Source organism: Miscanthus floridulus, chromosome 1, assembly GCF_019320115.1.
Source record: "Miscanthus floridulus cultivar M001 chromosome 1, ASM1932011v1, whole genome shotgun sequence".
Classification (NCBI taxonomy): Eukaryota; Viridiplantae; Streptophyta; class Magnoliopsida; order Poales; family Poaceae; genus Miscanthus; species Miscanthus floridulus.
This window is the reverse complement of record NC_089580.1, coordinates 141,012,003-141,037,834: the sequence shown is the minus strand read 5'-3', so window position 1 is coordinate 141,037,834 and position 25,832 is coordinate 141,012,003. Positions and strand designations below refer to the sequence as shown.

The 25,832-nt window shown below is 47.5% G+C and overlaps 1 pseudogene; it reads left to right on the top strand.

Moving 5' to 3' along the window:
* The first annotated feature begins 1,289 nt into the window (after window positions 1-1,289).
* LOC136495736 (cytochrome P450 78A5-like) lies at window positions 1,290-3,008 on the top strand (annotated as a pseudogene).
* The last annotated feature ends 22,824 nt before the right edge of the window (window positions 3,009-25,832 follow it).

Genomic DNA, 25,832 nt, shown 5'->3' with positions numbered 1-25,832 from the left:
AATGGAGAGGAGGGCGGCCTTCAGAGATGAGGATTGCGAGGACAAGGGCGGCAGGCAGCTCAGTGGGCAGGGGCCAGCTGAGGAGTGGCGACGGCGGCGGCGAGAGTGAAGGGACCGAATGGCCTAATCTAGGTCACCCCCAGATGGACTCGAGTGGGTAACGGGCTGGTCCAGGGGCAACCATAGTCATTTAAAAAATGTCCTATGTCCAATTCCAGCGAAAATGATATTTTAATGGAGGCGGTGTGCTACGGCCAAGGATCCCGTTTACGTGATGGTGCTCAGCCAATACTGGAGTTGGCGGTGTGCTTCAGCAAAATACACGAATCTACAATGTCCCACGCCCAAATTTGCCAAAAATAAAATACATGTAGCCACGGACGGTATTGACCGGTTTTGCCTGGTATTGACCAATATTTGACCCGGTATGGAATTTACAACTATGGTTGGACTCCCCTGAGAAGATTGGGTGCATTTGGGACGTTTTAGTCTTTGTACAACTTTAATGGCCATTAGTCCCTCGATCCAAATAAGGTAGGGACTAAAGTTTAGCTTATGGCCTACACTAGTCCAGAGACTAATAGATCCACTTAATTCTATGACCGGAGCAACAAAGGTTGTGATCAAGTGCGCGTTACGTCTCCAGAAAATGTACATTTTAATTTAGATATACAATCATCTGCCGGTCGTTATTAGCTATCAAAAGTATGCTAGGTTGGAAAAAGAAACTGCAAGTATTGCATGCTAAATTTAACAACTCAAGTAGTGTCGAATAAGACGGAATGGTTTAATTTTTTTGAAGGCCTATCGTAAATGAATCGGAGCGCTAGCACATGCATGCTTGTCAAAAAAAGAAAGAAGAAGAAGAAGAAGATGGCATGCAAATTGCACATATTTTTTTTTCCAAACTATGGGCTTGCATTGGAATGATTTTGAAATTAAGAGCAACCCTATATGGCAACTGTTAAGTAGTACAATTTACGTATGATTGTGTAGCATATGGCTGTACTACGTGAGATATATTCTTTTTCTTAAAACTTCTTGTTGTAGCACTTCTTTCTGAAAGCTGAAGGTCAGTTGCAAAAGCTGCTACATTTTCTCCTCTAATCAGGGAATTAGTACAATGCGTTTCCAGTTCTCCTCCAGCCGTTATACAAATAAAAAAGCCCTTTAATGTCATGCTCAGCACACAAGGTCTGCCTGCCTTCCTCTATTTAAACCCTCTCCGCCCCCCGCTCTCAAAACCCACACCATCCAGCCTTCCCACCTCCCTCCCCCACGCCGTTGCCATGGACGCCACCCTCAGCACCACAACCCAGGACTCCCTCCTCTCCTCTTCCCTGCCGCCGCCACCTTACTCTCCCCGCTCCTCGCCGTGCTCCTCGTAGCCCTCTCGCTGCTCTGGCTCTCCCCCGGCGGGCCCGCGTGGGCGCTCATCTCATCCAGGTCCCGCGCGACGCCGGCGCCGCCGCCGGGGGCGCCGGGCGTGGTCACCGCGCTCGCAGGGCCCGGCTGCGCACCGCGCCCTGGCGTCCCTGTCGCGGTCGCTGCCCGGCGGCGCCGCGCTGTCGGCCTTCTCCGTCGGCCTCACGCGCCTCGTCGTGGCCAGCCAGCCGGACACGGCGCGGGAGCTCCTGGCCAGCGCCGCCTTCGCCGACCGCCCCGTCAAGGACGCCGCGCGGGGGCTCCTCTTCCACCGCGCCATGGGCTTCGCCCCCTCCGGCGACTACTGGCGCGCGCTGCGCCGCATCAGCTCCGCCTACCTCTTCAGCCCGCGCAGCGTGTCCGCGACGGCGCCGCGCCGCGTCGCCATCGGCGAGCACATGCTGCGTGACCTCTCCGACGCTGCGGCCGGAGGCGGCGGCGGAGAGGTCATCATGCGGCGCGTGCTCCACGCGGCCTCCCTGGACCACGTCATGGCCACCGTGTTCGGCGCGCGCTACGACGGCGACAGCGCGGAGGGCGCGGAGCTGGAGGCGATGGTGAAGGAAGGGTACGACCTGCTCGGCTTGTTCAACTGGGGCGACCACCTGCCGTTGCTCAGGTGGCTGGACCTGCAAGGCGTCAGGAGGAGGTGCAGGAGCCTGGTGAGCAGGGTGAACGTGTTCGTGGCGAGGATCATCGAAGAGCACAGGCGGAAGAAGAAGGACGACGACGCCAGTGGCGAGTCGGCCGCCGGAGACTTCGTCGACGTCTTGCTGGGATTGGAGGGCGAGGAGAAGCTGTCGGACTCCGACATGATCGCTGTCCTCTGGGTAAGAAATAAACACTTTTACGTTTCCAAGAACAGTTGGGGAATTGTGACATTCATGAATATTGCATTTCTAACATCGATTTCGATCAGTTACAAAAAGCATCATGCGTTTCATTTGTTCCTGCAAACAATAATGTAATACGCAAACACGCAGGAGATGATCTTTCGAGGGACCGACACGGTGGCGATCCTGCTGGAGTGGGTGATGGCGCGGATGGTGCTGCACCCGGGCATCCAGTCCAAGGCGCAGGCGGAGCTGGACGCCGTCGTGGGCCGCGGCCGCGCCGTGTCCGACGCCGACGTAGCCCGGCTGCCCTACCTGCAGCGCGTCGTGAAGGAGACGCTCCGCATGCACCCGCCTGGCCCGCTGCTCTCGTGGGCGCGTCTCGCCGTGCACGACGCGGTGGTCGGCGGTCACCTGGTTCCCGCGGGCACCACGGCCATGGTCAACATGTGGGCCATCGCGCACGACCCCGCGGTGTGGGCGGAGCCCTCCGCGTTCCGGCCCGAGCGGTTCGAGGAGGAGGACGTGAGCGTGCTGGGCGGGGACCTCCGGCTCGCGCCGTTCGGGGCCGGGCGGCGCGTGTGCCCCGGCAAGACGCTGGGGCTTGCCACCGTCCACCTCTGGCTCGCACAGCTGCTGCACCGCTTCCAGTGGGCGCCGGCCCACGATGGCGTCGACCTGGCGGAGCGCCTCCGCATGTCACTCGAGATGGAGAAGCCCCTTGTGTGCAAGCCCATGCCCAGGTGGTGATCGTTGAAACCACAAACTACGCATGGCTGGCACGCGATCAAGTTCCATGCATAATTATAATATTATTACTAGCGTTTCATTATGCCGCATAATTTATTTTTCTGGGTCGAGAGATGCGTTCAATCTGTATTTGTGGTTTTGTTTACGTTACTGTTTCTGTTTGCGATTGGTGAGGAGTGTTCACAGTGCTCCATTGTTATGCGATGAGAACTATGTGGAGAGAATGTTCCAGTAATATTATAATGTGTTTCTTACTGCATACTTATCCGTATCTTTTTCCATTTGTTTGAAATCGATTTTGTCAACGTGGAAAAGAATTTGATTTTTTTTTCTGAAAGGAGAGCATATTCATGGATAAGGAGAAAGTTAAGCTTGAGCGTTCCATCATCTCATGTTTCTGATATCATTGGTTGTGTCAATCTGAACGTGCATAGAAAAGTGTTCTTTATCTGAAGAAAATCACTTGTGAAGACTATCTACTGTTTTGATCAGGAGAAAAGTGAAGTAGAGCTCCTTAATTTTGAAAAGTTACATTGTCAGGTCTCTAAACTTGCATTGAGTGCATAGTCTCATTTTTTTACGTTTGATGGCAAAGAACAACCAAGATATATTGCACGCCAAAATAACAAGGCTCACTGGACAAAGTGTTAGAGAATATTGGGATATGTCTAAATATTGTTAGAACTATCCATTTGTAATCCGGCCTTATCTTATTTTTAGTGTTAATAATTTGACCCATACTATTATAATTGTCCCGATTATAGGTTCTACAAGTTGATTTATTCAGGGATGAAAGGAGTTTTCAACGATGATAATTCTCCAAACATGACATTTTTTACTACTAATTTAACCCAGCAAAATTATTATATTCTGATGTCCTCTCTGGACATTTTTGAGGAAAAAAATACAATACATAAATATTATGTTTCAAATATAAACGATGATAGTCATCAATCTTTTAAAGTTCGACTGCAGATACTAGTCATCAAACTTTAAAAGTTCAACTCTAAGTAGTATGTCTGAAATGCTGTTTATGACTAAACGGGAAAAAAAAGAGAAGAGCCCAGTTACCCCTCCGTTTTTTTTACATATAACATAGTTTTGTCCTAAGTCAATATTATCTTTACCATCCATTTTAAAAAATCTTTGTACTTTCACAACATATGATTTATATATTATGAAAGTATTTCTCATAGTGAATCTAAAATATAAATCTTATGTCATGATTCACGAACTTATATAACTTTTTTTTTTCAAATTCGGTGATCAAAGATATAAATGTTTGACTTAGGAGTTAGGACGACAAAGCTAATACGTCATGTAAAAATATAGAGGGAGTATTATGCACAGGAATTTAAAGCTATGTTGGGTTACCGTGGTGCACTGCAACTAGGGTGCACCAAGATATTGTTATTAAATTGACTAATACTTGCCATGTAACATGAGAAAATTTCATATCTTAATGAGTGGTGCACCACCATAAGTTTGATGATAGCTTCGCCTCTGAGAATTTTGATCAAATGTGTTCAGTATAGAAAACATAGTAAGCAGTATTTTCCATATAATTTTACAATCATTAAATGAATTCAAAACTTAAAATGGACCATTAAGTTTAAGCTATGTCATTAACTCAAACATCTATCATGATATCCAGTTCTTCAAACATCTTTTGTTTAAACATATTTTGATTTGTGATCTGATCTGATCGAGTTAGCCTGACATCATTATACATGGAGCCACTTTCAAAAAAAAATCTCAAATACACAAAAGGCTTGCGTATCATTATATTAAGATCGAGAGATAGTTTGATTACAACGACGTGCCACTAGGAGGGCAGATGAATTTACAAAGATTTTATCCCCACCTAGCGGACTCAGAACTAGGTGATTACTCGCCCACGAGACAACACCCCGGCGTCTATCCACTGGTCTACCAAGTGCCGATGTGCGTGAGGATCTGCATAACCGTGGACGAGGCTTGGCGAAAGCACCTTTTCCGTTCCTCTCCTTCCATAATTCCCAGGCCACAAGAGCGAACAATGAGTCCGCTCCTTTCCTCTTGCCACTTTCAAATTTTAAAAGCAACATATCATGTGACCTCACTCACGTCCTCTGAGAAAAAGGTTGGAGTTCAAATGTAGCGGCGGATCCTTTGGATTGTTTAAGCCCCTTCGGATATCAAGTGCTGGATTATTATAACCCGTCTTAGGAAATAAGTGTCATACGGAGCAGATATTGTAGTCCGTACAAGGAAAGGGCACAAACTTTCCCAAGCCTACAATTATTCCGTCCGAGATTTGGAGAGTAAAGCAAGAGGCCACTAGAATTATAGTACCATGTTTTGGTTCTTATTCCCCAATCATTTGGTGCGTGATGCACTATATAGCTTTATAAAAAAAAACAAATACATGCATCACCAAAAGGCGATATGCATATACAGCTGGTAGTTTGGACAACGACCATCGACCACGTATGGTTGCTTTCCTTAAAGCAGGTTTGCATCCATGATCATCCAGAGATTTGAAGTCTATGAAGCTAGCTAGAAAACGAGCAAATCAAATCATCACCATTGCTTTGAGCATGCATTGCAAAGAAAGCAGCGTATCATCAGGCAAACTGCTTCTGCTTACAGAATCTCCTGATGATAGCATCGTCATATCCATAGCTGTATGCAAATCCTGCAGGCGATCTCGCATGCCATGTTTGTTCGCTTTTAGAAGCATTAGGTGGAAAGGCATCCATGCACGCATCAAGCATAAACTAACGGTGAGCAGCGAGCTCACGGCTCATGATGTGCCACTCATGTCACCTATGATATGAGGCACTGAGGGTGCATGAGGCCGGCCGGGGGCTCATCTCATCGCGGGTGTGAAGCGCATGCATGCATGATCACAGGTGAGTTGGTGGAGGCTTCGAGACTGGAGTCTGTGCAGGTCGTTATCTCATCGCCTTCTGAATGATGTGGTCAATCATGCAGCAGAATATATATATGTATGTAGGCGATATACTCTGCTCGAGGCAAAGGCAAGATCTTTTTTGTGGTAGACTGATAGGACAGTTCACTGCTTCTAAGGCTTTGCTTTGCTTCCTGGCCTGATGTCATGGTGCGGTTTGCCTGGCTTTGCTTCTAAGGAGGGATTGGCATGAGAACTACAAGGCAAGAGCAGAAGATCAGCTGCAGTTCGAGTATATACACAGACTTACTTTTATTGGGTAGAAACAGCACCTAGGGCTAGGGCCTAATACAGAGCCATAAAAAAGCACTGAAGCAGAGTGAACAGAGAAAAGAGACAGTAGAAAAGCAAAACAAAGACCAGCTTAAACACCCACACAAACTAGACTTCTCTGCTATACACAGATGTGTTCTTGGATTAAAATAGCAGCGAGGAGATACTTACTAATATTAAAACTCAAGATACAAGCACTGTGAGGCAGAGTAAGCAGACAAAGAGGACAGTGGGAAGGCAAGTTTAAAAAATAGCTGAAATATGAACATATATCTATAATTATCTGCTAAAAGCCTAAAACAGATAATATCCATAGGAACAAACGCACACATGAAAGAGCATATTTATCTAGCCAACTACTGCATGGATGCAAAACATCGCTGTGCACTATAGTCTTTTTTTTTAAACCACAAGGGGTTGTGTGTGTGTGTGTGTGTGGGGGGGGGGGGGGGGGGGGGGGGGGGGAGGGAGGGGAATTTTTTGTTTTTATCTTCCCATGGCATCATCAATGTACTGGTGCATGCATGAGTAGGCTCTTCACTCCGGGCTGGGTTATGCTACTCTGTGTTTTAAGTTCATGAAGGCTGAGAACCTCATTAGGCCATGGGAAGTTACCTGGGCCAAGGGGGAAGGGGGTGCGGGAGCCCCGTTCCGTCTCCACTAGGCTCCGCCCCTGGTACATAGGGCAGAGAAAAATAAGTCAAGGAACCTCCTGACCTGACATGATACATTGATACTTAGAAAAATGCTCGAAAGCTCTGGAGCTCCATGAAGGGCAACATGAGGTTGACGATGGCGATCCCACCTTCTTAGCTTGGTGAGTTCTCGCCTGATACTGCTTCTCATATGCTGAATCCTCGGGAGTCCGTAGAGCTTCGAGTTGCACGGTCCTATGAGAAGATTCGAGAGTTGAGATCGCATCCCAGACCAGAAGATGATGAACTAGGGTGGTGCCGGCTGAGAAGATTGCAATGGAGACCTCGTATTTATGTGACCAAATTTATCTGGAATCGCTTCCAACGAAGAAATCTTCACCGATCTCCTTTGGATTACGTACCTAGACAATCTCAGCCTGGGGAAAGGGTTCTTAAGCACAGGAACAAACATTTGCTTCCCATTTCTGCGACGGACTCGAACCCAGTGAAGATCAAATGATTACCGTTGGAGTTGTGCCAGAATGCATGGGAATTCAATCAGGAACACGGATCAAAATTCAAATCAGGAACCAGAAAATGGGCCGGAACACAGGCCCATCAAGAAGGCAACCCAGCGGCCCAGCGGGAAGTGCCACGGTACGCGCAAGCCGGGGGCCCGGGATTTTCACGTGCTGGATCAGGGGAGCGCGGCGCGGAGGTCGACGGACGACGGGGATGGGTGCGTCGGAGGGGACGACATCGACGGGGGAGATGCAGTGACGTCGGCCACGAGGGCGCGCGTCCTGAGCAACCCCGCGCCGCGCGTGCGGCGGCCAGAGGAGAGCGACGTGCCGGCCGCAACGTGTTCGACACATTGCGTCCTCGCGCCTGCCTGGCCGCCTCGTCGCGTCCCCTCCTCGCCTCTCCTGCCTGCGCCACGCGCGCGGGGACAATGAACGCGCCCGTGGAGTACGTAGGCAGCACGCTGCCGTTGCAGGTACCCCTATGGACCCCGCCTACCGTAGCAGAGCTCCCCGGCACGCTTCCCTGCCTCCCTGGTACGTGTGCGCAGCACACAAGTGCCGACCTGCGTGTTTGCTAACTCCTTCGCTTTGCATCGTGTTCCAGATATTGGTAGAATGCACTGTTCTCATCTGAAGTTATGTTCCTTGCCCTCGCTTGGAAATGAACGCTGAGAAAATTGAGCCACAATGCTAAGACATTTCTGGACATCTTTTCTTTTTTTTGGAAACCTAGCATTCTTACTATGAATTTCTGGCAACCTAGCTCATTTTCTTTGATCCATGGTGAGGAGAATGTTATAATGCCAACATTGCATACATGATACATCCAAGCCTGTCAACTTCTTTATTATGCTGTATTTTGTTCCAACATGTAGGAATAATCCTACATCCAAGTTATGATAGTCGAAACAATTGGCCAAACCAATCTGAAGGTGATTGTGACTTGATGTTGTTGGATTGTTGGACAGTTCTGAGGGATCAAAAATTCGTTGTGAGAATGACATACAAATTGAGTGAACACTGTACTACCTTATCTGCAAGTTCAGTCCATTCTTAATTCCATATCTGATATCTGCATAACTAAAAAGTATGTGTTTTAACCTGTGTTGCTCCATTTGTTTTCTTCACCAGCAAACAAAGGATCTGCTGCTTGTATATTGCTCTGGCCAGGCACATCATTTTGGCAAATCATCATGAATACATGTAGGTAATAGCTGGCATGTCGTAGTTCAGATTAACAAAGGTCAAGAGGACTACTGCTTAGATTTACATACATACTTTTAGTGCTAGGCGAAACACAGAGAAGATGTGGTGTGGCTTCAGTTGGGTAAATATCTGTTGGGAGGAAGCTAGACGATGACTATTTGGAGGTAGAATGGTGCTAATTGAAGAGAGCACCTTAAGGAGAGGAGGACTTGGGAGAGAAGATGTTAGCATAGGCAGTATGTGAGGTAGAGGTACATGGGACTTATCTTTCATCCATTTGGGCAACTCCAGTACTTCACTACCTTTTATCTGCTTGTGTTCTTGTATCTTCGCAAAATTATAACTTACAAAACATCATATCTAAGTGACACCTTTCGTGCTTTGTTTAAGATTAGGACTGTCATGATAAATGTACTGCAAATTTTGATCTTAACTGCAGATGTATTATAGCTGGTTAGTGATTTGAAAAATTAAAATTACTCTTCAGTTTTATTAAGCAATGTAATATATGCAACTGCATCTTTAAGGCTTTCATATTAGTGAGATTTTCTATTGATATATGTGCACTTCTTTCTGAATTTTCCTGTTCATTGATCACCAGATAAAATTGATAAAAAAAGTCATTACATTTATATGTACCCTGCTTTCAAGATTTCCAGTCTAGTAAGGCCGTAATCAAACTTGTATTTACAACTACACATCTTTGTATGATTTCTATGTTTCTTGATGGCAGGCAGCCAAGCACAAAACTTTCTCAAAATATGGGTGAATGGGTTCTGCTGACCTGCTTTTTCCATCCATTATAGTGAGCTGTCATTACATTAACCAGTATTGTTAGTGAAGCTGATAATTCATTCACATCATGATAAAAAGGGCCCTCGGGTTAGAGGATAATAACAAAAGAAAAATCAGTACTAGTGAGGCCATTGTTACCTGTCTTTCTTGGCATTATTTAATTTAGCAAGACTGAGAAAGTCGGATACAAGAGCAATGTAAAACAGTATAGACTATTAATGGAAAAGAGGAATGATTTGACAATATTTTTTTCTTGAGGGGACTATGATTTGACAATAGCTTACATGTTGTTTTGCTTAGTGGTTCTGGCATAACCGATAAGATCCACTTTTTGATTGCTTTCTGGAGTTCCCTAGTTAATAAACTGCACCCAAGTTGCTTTATCATGTCAAATCTTTGTGTGCCTGTAGCTTCTAGAGGCACTGCTATCGAAGTTAACGTTTTTCCTTCCCTTATCCTACTGTGATGCATAAGGAAGAGTTAAACTGAGACATATAACAAGTCAAAAGGGGATCTAATGTGAAATTAGTGCCTTCTTCAGTGAAAACGATGGTACTTCTGTAACTTAATTTGACCACATCTGCTAAGCTACTCTTGTAGTTCTGTTAAGGCCCTTTCTGTTTCCACTCTGGACCGTGGAAAGCACCTTTTGCTTTTACAAGCTGAAGTAGACCCCCCCCCCCCCCCCCCCCCCCCCCCACACACACACACCAAAAAAGAAAGAAAGAAAAAGAGCTGTATTCTCATCTTCTATAATCTGCCCATGCTCATTTTCACCAATGGCCTTGAGCAGCCCATCCTCTCCATCTCAGTGCTCAGATCTTCTCATACATGCAAAGGAGCGCAAGAGAAAATAGAGGGGAAGATTGATGAGATCGTGGGTAATCTATTTTTGCGCTTGGATTGGGTCTCAAGACCGCAAGGAGAAGGATGACCATGGCTGCCTAATCTGTACCCTGTAGGTGGGCAGGAAATTAAACTATTTCCTGTGAATTATAAGTAGTGCCTAAAATTAATGTTGTAGTGTCCATTTCTCTGTTTTATCCATGCTTTTGTATTTGGGAGTTCATTAGAGAAGTTCTCTTAATACTCTAGCAAGTTGCTCCATCCTTATTGTTATATTTTCTTAAATGTTCAACTTTCCTTTAACATCTGGTATTGTAACTATCTTTTATTCCTTTTTTAGTTTCTTAGTGGGAATGATTTGACTTTTATATTAGTTGTACACCAGCGGTAATGATGTGTGCTGACATAATATGGTGTGCCACAGATCCTTTAGTCCTAATGGAAAAGTCAAATAAAGGAATCAAAACACGTCCGCAGAAATATAAAATTCCTTTATTCACTCTTATCTGAGCCTACTAAAGATGTCTTGGATTGACAGTCCACCAAGTCACCAAACGTTGTTTCTACCCATAGTTTTCTTTAGACGAATCCTGCCCATAGTTTCCCAGATCACTTTCACTATGTACCATGTAGTTTCTTTTATGCAAAGTGTTTCATAAATGATAACTATTGAGCTTCCCACAATCCGGACTCTTCTTTTTGTAAGGGACATGGTAAATTCACATATGGTATCTGGTGGGCCTAGCAGACATTATTATATATACCAGATATTTGTGCCTTTAGCTCAAAGGTAAAGGACCATGGGTTCTTACCCTTGAATCTGTCTCATGTCCATGTGACTGAAACTTCACAATTTGGTTGCTCTCTCTTTTATGGATGTATATTTTCTACACTCGAGGTATTATGCCACTACGCTCATGTTCTATCATCATTCATTTTGTCTTCTGAGAGTATCTTGAAATACTGCTAATCTCCTGAGGCACCAGTGCCACAGACGGGGTTCTCCTCTACCATCTTACCCCCGCCCCCCCGAGGCATGAGTTCTCCTTAAAAGCTCTGTTAATGTTCTGCTTGGTTACAAGAGGATCAAACAGAAATTATATTTACTACTTTCTCTTCCATTCGTTCCTTTTGGTGCACTTGGTGGTTGGGCCTTCTCCAAGAGTAGCACTGACATCCTCATACATAATTTTAATCACGACATGTTACATGCATACCTACAAAACAACAAACTACTCTTTAGATGCCTTTTTCCTCATAATCTGATAAACTGAAACTGAGATAGGAAAGTGAGAGTCGGACTGCCTCAATTTGATTCAATAATAATTCCTGGATTATACTAAGTAGTAGGTGGTGGAGCTAAGTAAACAGTTTGAAAATGAAAAATCTGCCCATTGTATCTTCTAGAAAAAGATGTCTAGCATGCTTTTGTGTTTTCTTTTAAGAAAATCTGTATCACTTACCTTCAAGAAAAAGAGGTCTAACTGCTACTGGGCCGTATCCTTTTGGAAATGTTGCTTGATGATAATTGATACTGCATGTTATGAAGGTAATGCACTTGGCTAGGTTGTTCTGTGTTTATAATAATTCTTCCATGGAAAGGATCGCTAAGGGCTTATTAGAAATCTTGAGACTGTTTCATGTAACTAGATAATTTGTCACGCTCTGGATTGAAGTATTGACGTTGACAACCAAAACTGATAGCTTTGTTTCAAGTCCTGTACATTGACTTATTTGGCCAAGCCACAAAAAAACAATGAGACAAATTTGCTGCTCCACTAGACTATTTTGTGGTAGCTGGTAAGAGCTGTCACACCATGCACAAGCACAGCCTCTTGTCTTATTTTATGCATGTAAAATAAAAACACCTGAAATAAAAGGATATGAATGATACTATATAACTTAGGTGGGAATAGAGAATGATGATGAATCATACTAGAATATTCTATTCTCTATTCGTGATATAAAGGAGCTCAAAATATACTTAAAATAAAAAATTACATTGTTTTGTAAAGTTCTTAGTTTGTGCCTTGTTCTGTTTTGGGTTTGATTTTTTCAGGATATAGTGAAACTTTCTTTATGATCATGGCCTGGTGAATCTGGAAGGATCCATTGCACTTGGTTTTACCTGATTTTCTGATTTTTAATGTAACAGGGATATATTGGCCAGATAAATGGCTGATGTACTGTTCACCTAAAGGGAAAGGCCACCAATCATAAGGCAAAAGATGGTATGCTTTAACTGAAAACTGCTGTGCTCTATATCGGCAGCTCGGATTTGAAATTTCCTGTTGCTTCCTGTGGCGCTGAAAATGACAGAGGATTCGGCTGTTCCTAACCTCTCCGCAGCTGTGCTTGCATGATTACGTACTAGCAAGGCAAATTTTATTCTGGCCAGATAGCTATGATCAATTTTCTAAGTGTTGTGTTGGTTTCACTTTCATAGATCTTTTGCCATTGTTTTCATGTACATCGTTAGCCTAGACCACACAACCAGAAAAATCTCCTTGAACCGTAGTTTTAAGAAGACATCGGTTGCGTACCACTGTTCATCATCATGACTAAACAAATGTTAAAAACCGGTTCTGGCACGTCAATTCATCTGTCTGGTGATGTGTGTAACTGTGTAAGTGACTATCCCCCCTAGTAAGCTGCACTTGTGATATTTGTAGAGTATGACCACATGTTTGCTCTTCACCAGCCGGCTGATAATTCAGAGTTTATGGGCAGCAGGGCACAAGCTATGAGGTTGTCGGGTGCATGTTCCCTACAGGAGAACTGAAGAGATTCCTCTACTGGAGAAGCAACTTACTGCAAACACCTGAACAGAATGATAATTTTTTTTGTTACAGTAGCTGTACTGGTGTACTGTTTTACTAGCACAACCTTACCTATGTGGCGAGTGTGAGAACATGCTCCCCTATATGTCACATGAAGCACTAACTACAGTACTACACTTTGAGAGGTTGCCGTAGTAGCCCACTTGAATAGAAAGATAAATTTTTTTTGTTGCAGTGTACTCCCCGCCATGGTTTAGTATCTTAAGTTTAATTAATTATAGATAAAAAAGTATTAATATTTATGATATCAAATAAGTATCACTAAATTAATTACGAAATGTATTTTCATACTTGTCGGGGACCAATACTAGGGTACCCGAAGAGGAGCTAATAACCATCAACATTGATTCGTCTGAGAAGTCAAGAGCGCGACTACAGCTCCATCCGATCTCAAGGTGCGCAAACTCCGCCTCATCCGACCCCTGAGGGTTGGCTCTGCCTCGCCCGACACTGAGGTCGCGGGGCCCCGCCTCACCCGACCCCCGAGGGTGGACTCTGCCTCACCCGACCTCTAGGGGCGGGCTCCGCCTCGTCCGACACCGAGGCCACGGGCTCCGCCTCGCCCGACACCGAGGTCGCGGGCTCTACCTCGCCCGACCCCTGAGGGTGGCTCCGCCTCGCCCGACACCGACATCGCGGGCTCCGCCTCGCCCGACCCCTGAGGGTGGCTCCGCCTCGCCTGACCCCAGAGGGCGGACTCCGACTCGCCCGACCTTTGGGAGCGGGCTCCGCCTCGCCCGACACCAAGGTTGCAGGCTCCGCCTCGCCCGACCTCTAAGGGCTGGCTCCGCCTCGCTTGACCCTTGGGTTTACGCTCCGCCTCGCCTAGCCTCTGGGGAGGAACTCTGCCTCGCCCAACCCCGAGGCCGGAGGCTCCATCTCGTCCGACGAAGACCCATACCGCCGCCAACCATTCTAGGTCCAAGCATATGGGCCTGGGTCAAAGCTCTGACGCTAGGGAAGAGACTGGCATGCCTCGATGTAGCCCATGACCCACAACGGGTCATACCTAGGGTGTCACGTCAGGAACAGCATCGGGTATACCGATGTTGTTCTGCCTAACCCCCGTACGAACACTAACGGGCGCATCAGTTCACCACGACGTCCGCCAGGACGGAGTGGAACGCCATGACCAGCAGATGACGCCTGCACATGGCGCTAGTGATGGACAGGGCCACGACGAGAAGTTGTCCCTGTTGACGTCCACAGGGTCGGCGGGACCCGCATAGAGGAGAAGAAGGACCCGACAATCCTGAAGGACTTCTTCCTCTCGTTCTCTTCTCTTTCTCCACTGTAACTCGTGCTTTCCCTTAGCCTATAAAAGGGAAAGCAGGACATCCCATAAGGGGCATCGCAACACATCGCAATAATTTAGACTTGAACGCATCGAACCAATCATAACACACAAGCACATTGTCGGGAAGCAACCGAGCTTTCGGCACCTGTTCGCTCCTCTCACCAGAGACTTAGGACCCGTCCCTCTCTTGACCGTTTGTAACCTCTACTATGAACTTTCAGCTCTAGTAACACGAGCAACAACAACAACAAACTAGACGTACGGATATTCTGCCCAAACCAGTATAAATCTCATGTCCTCTTAGCACACCATTCGAGCCAGACGCGTAATATTAGAAATTTACTAGTCAATGGCAACTCAAAACACCGACAGTTGGCGCCCTAGGTAGGGGCCTTTTACCATATCTCGACATCCACACTAGGCCTTGGATGGCTAGTCACAACCTCAGCTGGGTCCCAGGTGCGCACGTGCGCTTCAGAGACCTAGACTTCATCGTCCCGATGGAGGGAGAGTTGGCGATGGCTCTTGCCGCCATCCGACCTCTCCACTCTACCGGCCTCAACATGATCGCTATGGCACTTGAGGAGCTGTAGCTGCATGCATCGAAGGCTTGTGCCCTCGGAGGCGACTAGCTCCTCGACTTCGACTATGGGAGGTTAGAGCGCCAGCTCAGCGCCTTCCTAGGACCCTGACTGTCCTGGGAGGACCTGCGTCACCTCACCTTCTCATTCTCCAATGTCATGGCATAGCATGCCAGAGGGGAGCCGCTCTCTCCGGAATACCTCATCCGGAGTGCCCCGACAGCGCTCCCGTTCAGTCTCTGCAACGCCGTAGAGACCGATGACCACCTTGTGGCGCAACGCGCGCCTCCATCCCCCATGAACGGCAAGTTCGTGGGGATGAATGAATATGTCACGGAGTCTTTCCATGACCTCCTCGCAGAAGAAATAGAGTCGCACTCCACCTCTGACTCTAGCACGGGGAGCCATCATCCCTCTCATGAATATTTTATGGCAGGTACCCCTGAGGGACACGTCAAAAGCATCCATGAGGAGAAGGCTACCTCGACGAACGAGCTCGATGATGAGGTTGATGGGGATACAGGGGCTCCACCTCACCTATGGGTGGAGCAACTGAAGGCTCGGCACCAAGAGCTCGAGGAGGCGTGACTCCATCTCGAGCAGGAGCATGTGGAGCTCAATCGAGAGATCGAGCACCACGAAGACGGTGGGCGCGCGTGCCCCATGGCTTGTGACATGAACCAGAGGATCATCGAGGACGATGAAGCCCTCCCCCACTTCACTCGCATGAGCCAGAATATCGCTGCTATGGTAGCCTTGCTTCGAGGGCTTCTAGGGCCCACGACGCCCGAAGAACATCGGGTCCATCATGAGATTTGCACGCTACTCGAGCGTGCGGTGGCGCAACAGGTCGAGAGCTCGCTATCTCGGTGATGTGAGCTCGACGCCAGCTAGCGCACGCCCTCAGAGCGACCCTGACAAGGACGCGTCAGTTCACCAGGCACCATAAGGCGGCAAGCCACGCATCACGGTTCTGATGCATGAGCGTCTCGGCCATAACTGTGATGCACACGACACCCTCGATGCCCATAGGAGTGCCCACAATGGTCCAAGGGAGAGAGCTAGCCGCAGTTACCACCCTCATCATGGCAGACACTACAACAGCGGCGAGGACCGAAGCCCGAGCCTTGGCCTACTAGGACCTTAGGCCTTCGGCCGACACATCCTTAATGCCGCCTTTCCACCACGGTACCGACCACCAACCAACATTCTAAAATACTCCGAGGAAACAAACCCCGGACTGTGGCTCGAGGATTATCGGCTTACTTGCCAAGCCGGTGGAGCGGATAATGACGATTTTATTATCCACAACCTTCCATTGTTCCTGGCCAATTTGGCGTGAACATGGTTGAAACACCTTCCACCCAACAGAATCCAAAGTTGGACGGACCTGAAAGAGATCTTTGTGGGAAACTTCCAGGGCACGTACGAGCATCCTAGGAACCCATGAGATCTCAAAAACTACCGATAGAATGCCAGAGAAACCCTTCATGGATACATCCGGCGCTTCTCCTGGTAGTGCAATGAGATGCCCAACGTCACCGACGCCGACGTCATAGGAGCCTTCCTATATAGGACCACCTGCAAGTTCCTGGTTCACAAGCTAGGACGTAAGGGTCCATGAACCACCAAGTATCTCCTTGATATCGCCACCAGCCACACCTCGAGCGAAGATGTGGTTGGAGCGATCTTCAACCACCTCAATGGCAAGGCGAAGCAGGACGAAGGCATCAATGAAGGCACCTCCAACCGTCCTGGCAAGAAGAAGAACAGGTAGCGGCATGAGGGTTCACTCGTGGATGCCATCGACCATAAAGGGGGTTGAAAAGCCCACCAAGGGTACCCTGATCCACTTCGAGGAGCTGCTTGAAGGGCCATGCACGAACCATTCTTTTACTGTCGAGCACCTATACAAGGACTATGACCTCTTTAAGCGGTTCTTGTCTAGAGGCTCCAATAAGGGGAGCATAGGAAGGAGCCTAGCTAGATGAAGCGTGCAACATCACCCCCCTCTGCTCAGCCAAGTACCAGCAAGCGTTGCACTGGTACCATAGCCATCAAGTGCGGGGTCGAGCCTTCAATGTCGGGGACCTGGTGCTCCGCCCCGTCCAAAGCAATAAGAACCGCCACAAGCTCTCTCCACCATGGGAGGGACCGTACGTTGTTGTGGAGGTGCTCCAACCAGGCACCTACAAGCTCAAGGCCATCAACGACAAAGTTCTCATTAATGCCTGGAACATCGAGCAGCTATGTCGCTTTTACCCTTAATATATGCACACTTTCTCTTATCAGTTTTGCTATCAACTCCCCGATCTTTAGGTGACGCCTGACCCTAGCAATGGCAAAGGGTCAGGCCTCACTCGGGGGCTAATAAGAGCATATCTATCCGGTAGATAGTCTCTATATCCAACCCTTTCTCATGATTAAGACCAAGAAGCGAGGTGTGCGGAAACAAACTCTAAGTAAACCTAGTCGGACTGTGAGAAACCTAAGACTCGACAGCTATGGCATCTTTGCTCACCAGTGTGATCAGAGTTTTTATCCCCACACCCCGAGCTTTAGCCTCTACCTTCTCAGGAAGGGTTTGGAGGGGCCCACCTATGGAATCTCCATCAAGGAGAGGCTGGCTGGTCACCCAAAGTTGATCGGATGGCTTCAGCCGCTACCGAGAGATGGGTAGGGAGCAGCAGGATGTCCCATGTAGGTCACACCAACTCTATCATGAATGATGGACCCAGAGTCCACATGAACATATTTGGTAAGAGCTCCTCGAACCCATCACTCGAGCCATCGAGGTAACTTTACCAACCCCCACTTTCCTTTTCCATTGCATGATCATTCATTCATCCATTCTCATGCATGCATTCATTCATTCATTCATCAATTCATCCATACATTCATCCCATACATCTAAGCATTGCATATGCAATTGCTGCATCACAATGCTTCACGTCGTGTCACGAAGCGGTAGTCGTCTCATTCGATATGAGCGGCAACCGATCGAGGTTCAAAGGCCAGCCCATGAAGGGCTTGAGGCCGCCTTGCATCAAATAGAGCTAGGGGAGAAAAACTGAGATGAGCCCCTTGCCTGACCCCGCTTAGAAGCGGATAGGGACATCTCGACCGTTCTCATTCGATCCTAACCTTGAGCCAAGCCCACAGAATCCCCATCGAGGGGAGGCTAGCGGGACACCTGAGTCGCTCTCTAGAGTGACACAGGCATCTGCTGGGAGGCGGGTTAAGGAGCAGTGAAATGTCACATGAGGGTTATGCCAACCCCGTCAGTGGATGACGGACCTGGATTCCACTCGAACATGCCCATTAGCGAGCTCACCGAGCGCGACACTCGAGGCATCGAGGCAAGTGTCGTTAGCTCAGCCCCTCTAGTTGCGGAAACTGAGGATGAGGTGATGCATGAAACATGACCGACCCCTACCGAGCCCCACAAGGCTCGGGGGCTCGAGCCGCCCGACCCTAAATCGAGAGTCCAACTGACCGGGGTTTGAAGGCCAGCCCACAAAAGGCCCGAGGCTACCTCATGTCGAATAGAGCTAGGGGAGAAAACACAGATGAGCCCCAGCGACCTTCGCCCGACCCGCTTAGAAGCGGATAGGGTCATCTCAACCTTTTTGTTCGATCCTAACCACGAGCCAAGCCCATAGAATCCTCATTGAGGGAAGGCCATCGGGCCACCAGAGTCGCCCTCCAGAACAGCTCAGGCATCTACCGAGAGGCGGGTTAAGGAGCATTGGAATGCCACATGAGGGCTTTACCGACCCTGTCACAAACAACGGACCCGGATTCCACTCGAACATGCCCGTTAGCGAGCTCACCGAATGCGTCGCTCGAGCCATCGAGGCAAGTGACGTTAGCTCAACCCCTCTGATTATGAAAACCGAGGACAGGGAAGTTGGACTCTCGACCAGACCCCTGCTACACGTGGGGGCTCGAGGAAAGTTGGACTCAGTAAGGAGACTGAACACACGGTCAGTAGATTGATGGCTCAGATCCTAGGGAGGTGGTACGCACAAAAATAAGAGATGCTTTTCTCCTATTAGTTTCGCTATCCTCTCTGAAAGCTCTAGTTTGGTTTTAGGTGAATTGATGAAACCCTAAGTGCTAACCTAGTTTATCAAAAGTGATTATGAGATAGGTAGCACTACTCCAAGTGATTAAGCATATGAAGATCATGATATGATGATGGTGATTCCATGGTGATGATCAAGTGCTTGGACTTGAAAAGAAGAAAGAGAAATACAAAAGGCTCAAGGCAAAGGTATAAATTATAGGAGCCATTTTGTTTTAGTGATCGAGACACTTAGTGAGTGTGATCACATTTAGGATCGATAGCCTATACTATTAAGAGAGGGTGAAACTCGTATCGAAATGCGGTTATCAAAGTGCCACTAGATGCTCTAACTCATTGCATATGCATTTAGGATCTAGTGGAGTGCTAACACCCTTGAAAATGTTTGTGAAAATATGCTAACACACATGCATGAAGGTGATACACATTGTGTTTAGCACTTGGGAGCAAGGGTTTGAAACTCCACCGGCAGAGTGTCCGCCCGTAGAGTGCGGACAGTCCGACGGTACCACCAATGCTTCGTACAAAAAAGACAAGATTTCACAGAGTGCACCGGACGCTGGTCATGCAGTGATCGAACGCTGGGGTCCTACGTCCGGTCAGTGGAAGCAGTGAAGACGCTGGCGTCGGTCTTCGACTAGACGCTGGGTCACTTAGTGATCGGATGCTGATGGGGTGCGTCTGGTCCTATTGTCGTGGCAGCACACAGTGAAGAGGGTAACTGACCGGACGCTGGGTGAGTCCGGTCAAGGGTGACCAGACGCATCCGATCATGAAAAATTACCTCTGGATGCTTACTGGAAACGACCGGACGCTGAGGTCCTACGTTCGGTCACTTCGAAGCAGCGTGTCCGATCACAACTTAAATGTACTAATGACCGTTGAGATCGGGTGATCAACGTTTGAAGCAGGGGGCCATGTGGCGTGCATCGCGCGACCAGACGCTATGGTCCAGTGTCCAGTCGATCTGACCGACGCGTCCGGTCGCCCCGTTTTTTAGTGAACTGAGGAGCCAACAGCTCTATTTCGTGGGGGCTTCTATTTAAGCCCCATGGCCAGCTCAAACTCTCCCTATTGGCCATTTGCATTAACATAGCAACCTTGTGAGCTTAGCCAAAGCCCTCCTACCCATCTCCATCATTGATCCATCATCATTGTGAGGTGGGAGAGAATCCAAGTGCATTGCTTGAGTGATTGCATCTAGAGGCACTTGGTATTCATGTTTCGCTGTGGAATTAACTTGTTTCTCTTAGTGGTTGCCACCACCTAGACAGCTTGGAGCAATGAGGATCATTAAGCGGAGGTTGGTGATTGTCTCCGGCTCCAATCGTGGTGACTGTGAGGGGTCTTGTGCCTTCCCTGGTGGAGCAGCTGAAAGGTAACTCTAGTGGATTGCTCGTGTCATTGAGTTACCTCACATGTGGGATAGGTTCTTGCGGTGTCCAATTGTGTGGACGAGGTTCGTGCAACACCTCTTAGCCGCCGAACCACCAAGTGTTGGTCGACACAACGGGGACTAGCGTGCCGGCAAGCACGTGAACCTCGAGTGAAAAATTGATTGTCTCTTGCCCTTTGGTATTCTCTTGGTGATTGATTTAGTATTCATCTTATGATTGGTTCACTCCTCTACACGGTGGTATAATCACTCTACTCACTCATTTATACTCTTGCAAACTAGTTATAGCAAGCTCTTTAGTGTAATTAGAATTGAGAGCTTGCTTTGTTGTTTTAAGTTCATCTAGTGGAGCTCTTTAGTGTAGCAAGTGTGAGAGATCTTAGTGAGTAGTAACATAGTAAATTGTGTGTCTAGTGATCATAGCAACTAGAATTGTTGGATAGGTGGCTTACAACCCTTGTAGAGCTAGAGCAAGTTTGTATTTCGCTATTTGTCATACTAATCAAATTGCTCTAGTTGGTTTGTAGATTTTTTAATAGGCTATTCACCCCCCTCTAGCCATATTAGGACCTTTCAAGTGGTATCTGAGCCGTGGTCACCATTTAATTGAAGGCTTAACAACCTCAGTGTCAAATTATGGCTCAAGTTGTGTTCAACCATGTGGGGGGCAAACCACCATTCTTTGATGGCACATGCTATGATTATTGGAAGAGAAAGATAAAGATGTATCTTGGTTCAATCAATGATCAAGTATGGGATGTGACCAAGAATGACTATGCTATCATTGATCCCGATAATCCCACCAACCTAGACAAGACCAACAAGCAATGCAATACAATGGCTCTCAACACCATATACAATGCCATTGATTCCAAGGTGTTTGAGCAAATCAAGGATTGTGAAAGAGCTAATAAGGTGTGGAGGAGATTGGAGGAAACATATGAGGGCATACCAGCGGTAAAGAGTGCCAAGTTATACATCCTCAAGGATAAGTTGACAAGCTTCAAGATGAAGGATGATAAGAGTATTCTAGAGATGTTCCATCGATTGCAAGTGATTGTCAATGATTTGAAGGCATTGGGAGAGAAGATCAAGGATGATGATGTCTCTCATCGGTTCTTGATGTGCCTACCTCCAGGATTTGAGATGTTGAGATTGCTTATCATAAGAGGAGGATTGAAGGAGATTACCCCTAACCAAGTACTAGGTGATGTCATGACACAAGATACATACCATGTGGAAAGGGAGGGGATTGATAAGGATGACAAGAAGGAAGACGAAGACAAGAAGAAGAAAAGTGTAGCATTCAAGGCTAGCTCATCATCCAAGAACAAGGGAAAGTCCAAGAAAGAATCAAGTGATGATGAGGATCTTAGTGACATTGATGATGAAGCCATGGCTCTCTTTGTGCGCAAGATGGGCAAATTCATGAAAAAGAAGGGGTATGGTGCAAGAAAGAGAAGAGATCACACCAAAAGCAAAGAATATGTGAGAAGATGCTACAATTGCAAGAGCCCCGATCATATTGTAGCGGATTGTCCCTACAATAGTGACAATGATGAGGATGAAAAAAGAAGCACAAGAAGGACAAGAAAGAAAAGAAGGACAAGAAGGAGAAGAGGATGACCTTCCAAAAGAAGAAGAAGGGTGGAGGATATGTGGTCACTTGGGATAGTGATGGTTCTTCGGATAGTGATGACTCTAGTGATGATGGCAAGAAATCTATCAAGAAAGCACTAGCAAGCATCACCATCAACAACAAGCCCTCCATCTCCGACACTCCATCGACATGCCTCATGGCAAAGCCTACCAAGGTAAAATATGATGTGAGTGATGGTGATGAATGTGAAAGTGATGCTTGTAACAGTGATGATGATGAGGAGGAGTATACCAAGGAGGAGCTCTTGGGCATGTGTGAGCAAGTGCACACTTGCGTTGAAATGAAGAGAAAGGAGTGCAAAGAATTACGTAAGAAAATCAAATTTCTTGAGAAATCCTTTGATGAGCTCAATGCCACTCATGAGAGGCTAATGGAAGCCCATGAGAAGCTTGGCAAAGCTCACTCTAAGCTTGAAAAAGCTCACTCCTCTCTCATTGAGCAAGTCAAGAAGGAGGAAGCCAAGAAGGAGCAAGTGATCGTGTCTTGTGATGTGGGACTAACATGTGATCTTATTGATGAATCTTTTTATAAGCCCATTGTAGTCATTCCCACTAACACTTCTTGTAGCACTACTACTTCTACTTCACCTTTGAGTGATGGTCTCACTTGTGATGCCTCACTAATGGTGGAAAATGAGACCCTTAAGAAGGAGGTGAATGAGCTCACCCGTGCCTTAGGCAATGCCTATGGTGGAGATGCCCGCTTGCTAAAGTGCTTGGGTAGCCAAAGGTTTTCTCTCAACAAAGAGAGATTAGGCTATACCCCCAAGAAAGGTAAAGCAGCCTTTGTCACTCCCAAAGTTAGCTTTGTGAAGGGCAATGGTCGGTTTTGCAATAGATGCAAGCAAGTTGGGCATGTAGAGCAATATTGCAAGATTAACAAGAACAAACTACCTAATGTATCCTCAATTAAATTTGATTCTTGTTACATGCTTGTTAAGGGTGCCAATGGTGTGAAGGCTAAGTTTATTGGTACACCAATTGTGGGTTCAAAGAAGAAGGTCATTTGGGTACCAAAGACCTTGTTAACTAACCTTCAAGGACCCAAGCAAGTTTGGGTACCTAAAATGAATTGATCTTCTTTTGTAGGTCAATTATAAAGCCAAAGGAAGGCATTGGGTGCTTGATAGTGGGTGCACACAACACATGACCAGTGATTCAAGAATGTTCAATTCAATCAATGAAAATAAGAGCAATGGGATTGATAGTATCACATTTGGTGACATTTGCTACTTATAGAGAGCTTGAACTTCAACCTATTATCAGTAGCTCAATTGTGTGATCTTGGTTTGAAGTGCATATTTGGTGTGGATGATGTAGAGATTATAAGTGTAGATGGCTCTAACTTGATATTTAAAGGATTTAGATATGAGAATCTATACTTAGTTGATTTCAATGCTAGAGAAGCTCAATTGTCAACATGTTTGATCACTAAGTCTAGCATGGGTTGGTTATGGCATAGAAGGCTTGGTCATGTTGGAATGAAATAATTGAACAAGTTGATCAAGCATGACTTAGTTAGAGGCTTGAAAGATGTCACATTTGAGAAGGATAAGCTATGTAGTGCATGTCATGCCGAAAAGCAAGTTGGTAACACACACCCTTCCTATGTTAAGGGTATATATATACACCCTTCCTGAAATAGTCGCCGTGCCCGACCCCTCCCTCATGTTAAAAACCTAGTGCCAAGGTTCACAGAAACAAACGACAGAGCATGGCTGGTTGGACTACGAGAAACCTACGCCCCAATGGCTATGGCACTCTTGCTTACCAGCATGATCAGAGTTTCCCTCCTACACCTCGAGCCCTATGGTCTTAACAAACGGAAGGGTCAAAACACATGAACCCCATTTCACACATAAAAATGGAGAAAAAAACAAATTTGATCAAACAAAACAAAATAATAAGTTTGTTCAGATAGTACAGAGAGGTCAGAGCTTGTTCGCTTGTTACATGAATGAATGCCCGACCTATCTGGCTAACTAACCCCTCCGGGGGAGAACTATGCTCTCTATTCTGTTCACTAGGTCCTGCAAAAGGGGAGCCACCACCGTCTCCATCTCCTCCAGCTCATGAGCTTCATAGCCAGGCATGAAGCCATGGCTCATTGTCTCTAGGTCGATGCTATCCTCGTAATGAGAATGAGCAATCGCGAAGGATTGATTAACCTTGGCACGAAGGGCATTCCTCTCGAGTTGGTGCACCTGAGCTGTGATCTCGACGACACGGGCCGCGGGTGAGCTGGTCCCCTCCGACCGCACCACCTTAAGGTCATTGCAGACCACTCCGAGGGCAGTGCTTAGGATACTAAGCTCGTTGCCCTCCATCTGAAGATTCCTCTTCACCTCGGCAAGGTCCATGGCTAGCCCGACAAAAATGCTCTCAGCCTCTAACTTTTAGGTCGTCGCATTTCCAAGCTCAGCCTAGAGGGAGCTGACCTTCTGTTGTGCGTCATCGCACTCTTGGCAGGCCTGGTGACGCTCTCGAATGGCCTAGTCGTGCTCTTCGTGAGCCACGCCACACTCCGAGTGGAGCCTCTCCATAGTTTGGAGTAGCTCATCCTGCTCCTTGCACAGCTGGGCAACCGTTGTGGCATCCAGACTCACCCTCTTCTCTAGGGTCATGAGCGTCTCCTTGGCCCCCAACTTCAGCTCCCTTTCCTTCTCAACCTCGGCCAGAAGGTCAAGGATCCGATGGCGGGTCTCAGCGTCCTTCTAGAGCAGCTCATCCTGCTCCTTCCTGACCTTGGCATCCTCATCGTCGTCCCTCCATGATCTCGCCGATAGGGACTTGAATGCCCTCTCGACCTCGTCAGCATGCCAACGGGCCTCAGCCACCCATGACCGAAGACTGTCTGCCTCCCCGGCAAGGGGAGTTAGCTTGGTCACCCTCTGCTGGGCGGCAACAAGCTGAGTGGTCACCTCCCTGTGCAGCCATGCCTCCTCAACGAGGCGGTCCTAGGTTTCCTTCTACTCATGAAGGAACTAAGACTTCCCCTGGCTACAAGCGATAAGGGACTGAAAGGAGACGATGGTCAGAATACAAAAAATATATAGAGAAAGAAAAGGATGAGAAGCAAGGTCAAGTGAATACCCGGTCGGAGGGAACGACAACGTCGCACAAGGCACCCTGGGCATGGTCTAGGGCTTCAAGCATGGACGCGATCCCCACGTTGAGGCTCTCCCGCTCCATGCTCTGTACGGCATCATTGAGAGTGAAGAGCGTCGATGTTGGATCCTTTGGACTCGCCCACCGGAGTAGGGCCTCACCCCATGTAGGCGAGTCGCTGCCCACTGATGTTAGGGCCAGGGATGGCTCCCCACTAGCTTTGATCATCGCTGACCCTTCTCGCCATGATGTCCCCACTGGGACACTCCCTCCATTGATGGAAGGGGTCAGCGGTATGGACGTTGATTCCTCTCCCAGCACCATGACCTCTAGGGACCCTTTGGCCACGTCCCCCTCTGTCCAGCCCATGCCAGACACCATCACCTGGTCCACCGATGGCACGGGTCACGCTGGTTCCTCAGTCGTCTCCACGATAGCGCCCGGCTATGACCCGCTTGTCATAGCTGCCGCCGCCTTCACCTACATTAGCAGGGTCTTGACCGGCTATGTTGTGCCCGCCATGGTTGGCACCACGAGCATGGTCGGCAGCCCCATCGTCGGCAGCGGTATCACCACCATCATAGGCTATTTTGCGACCTTCGAAGGTGTCCCTTGAGCCCCCAC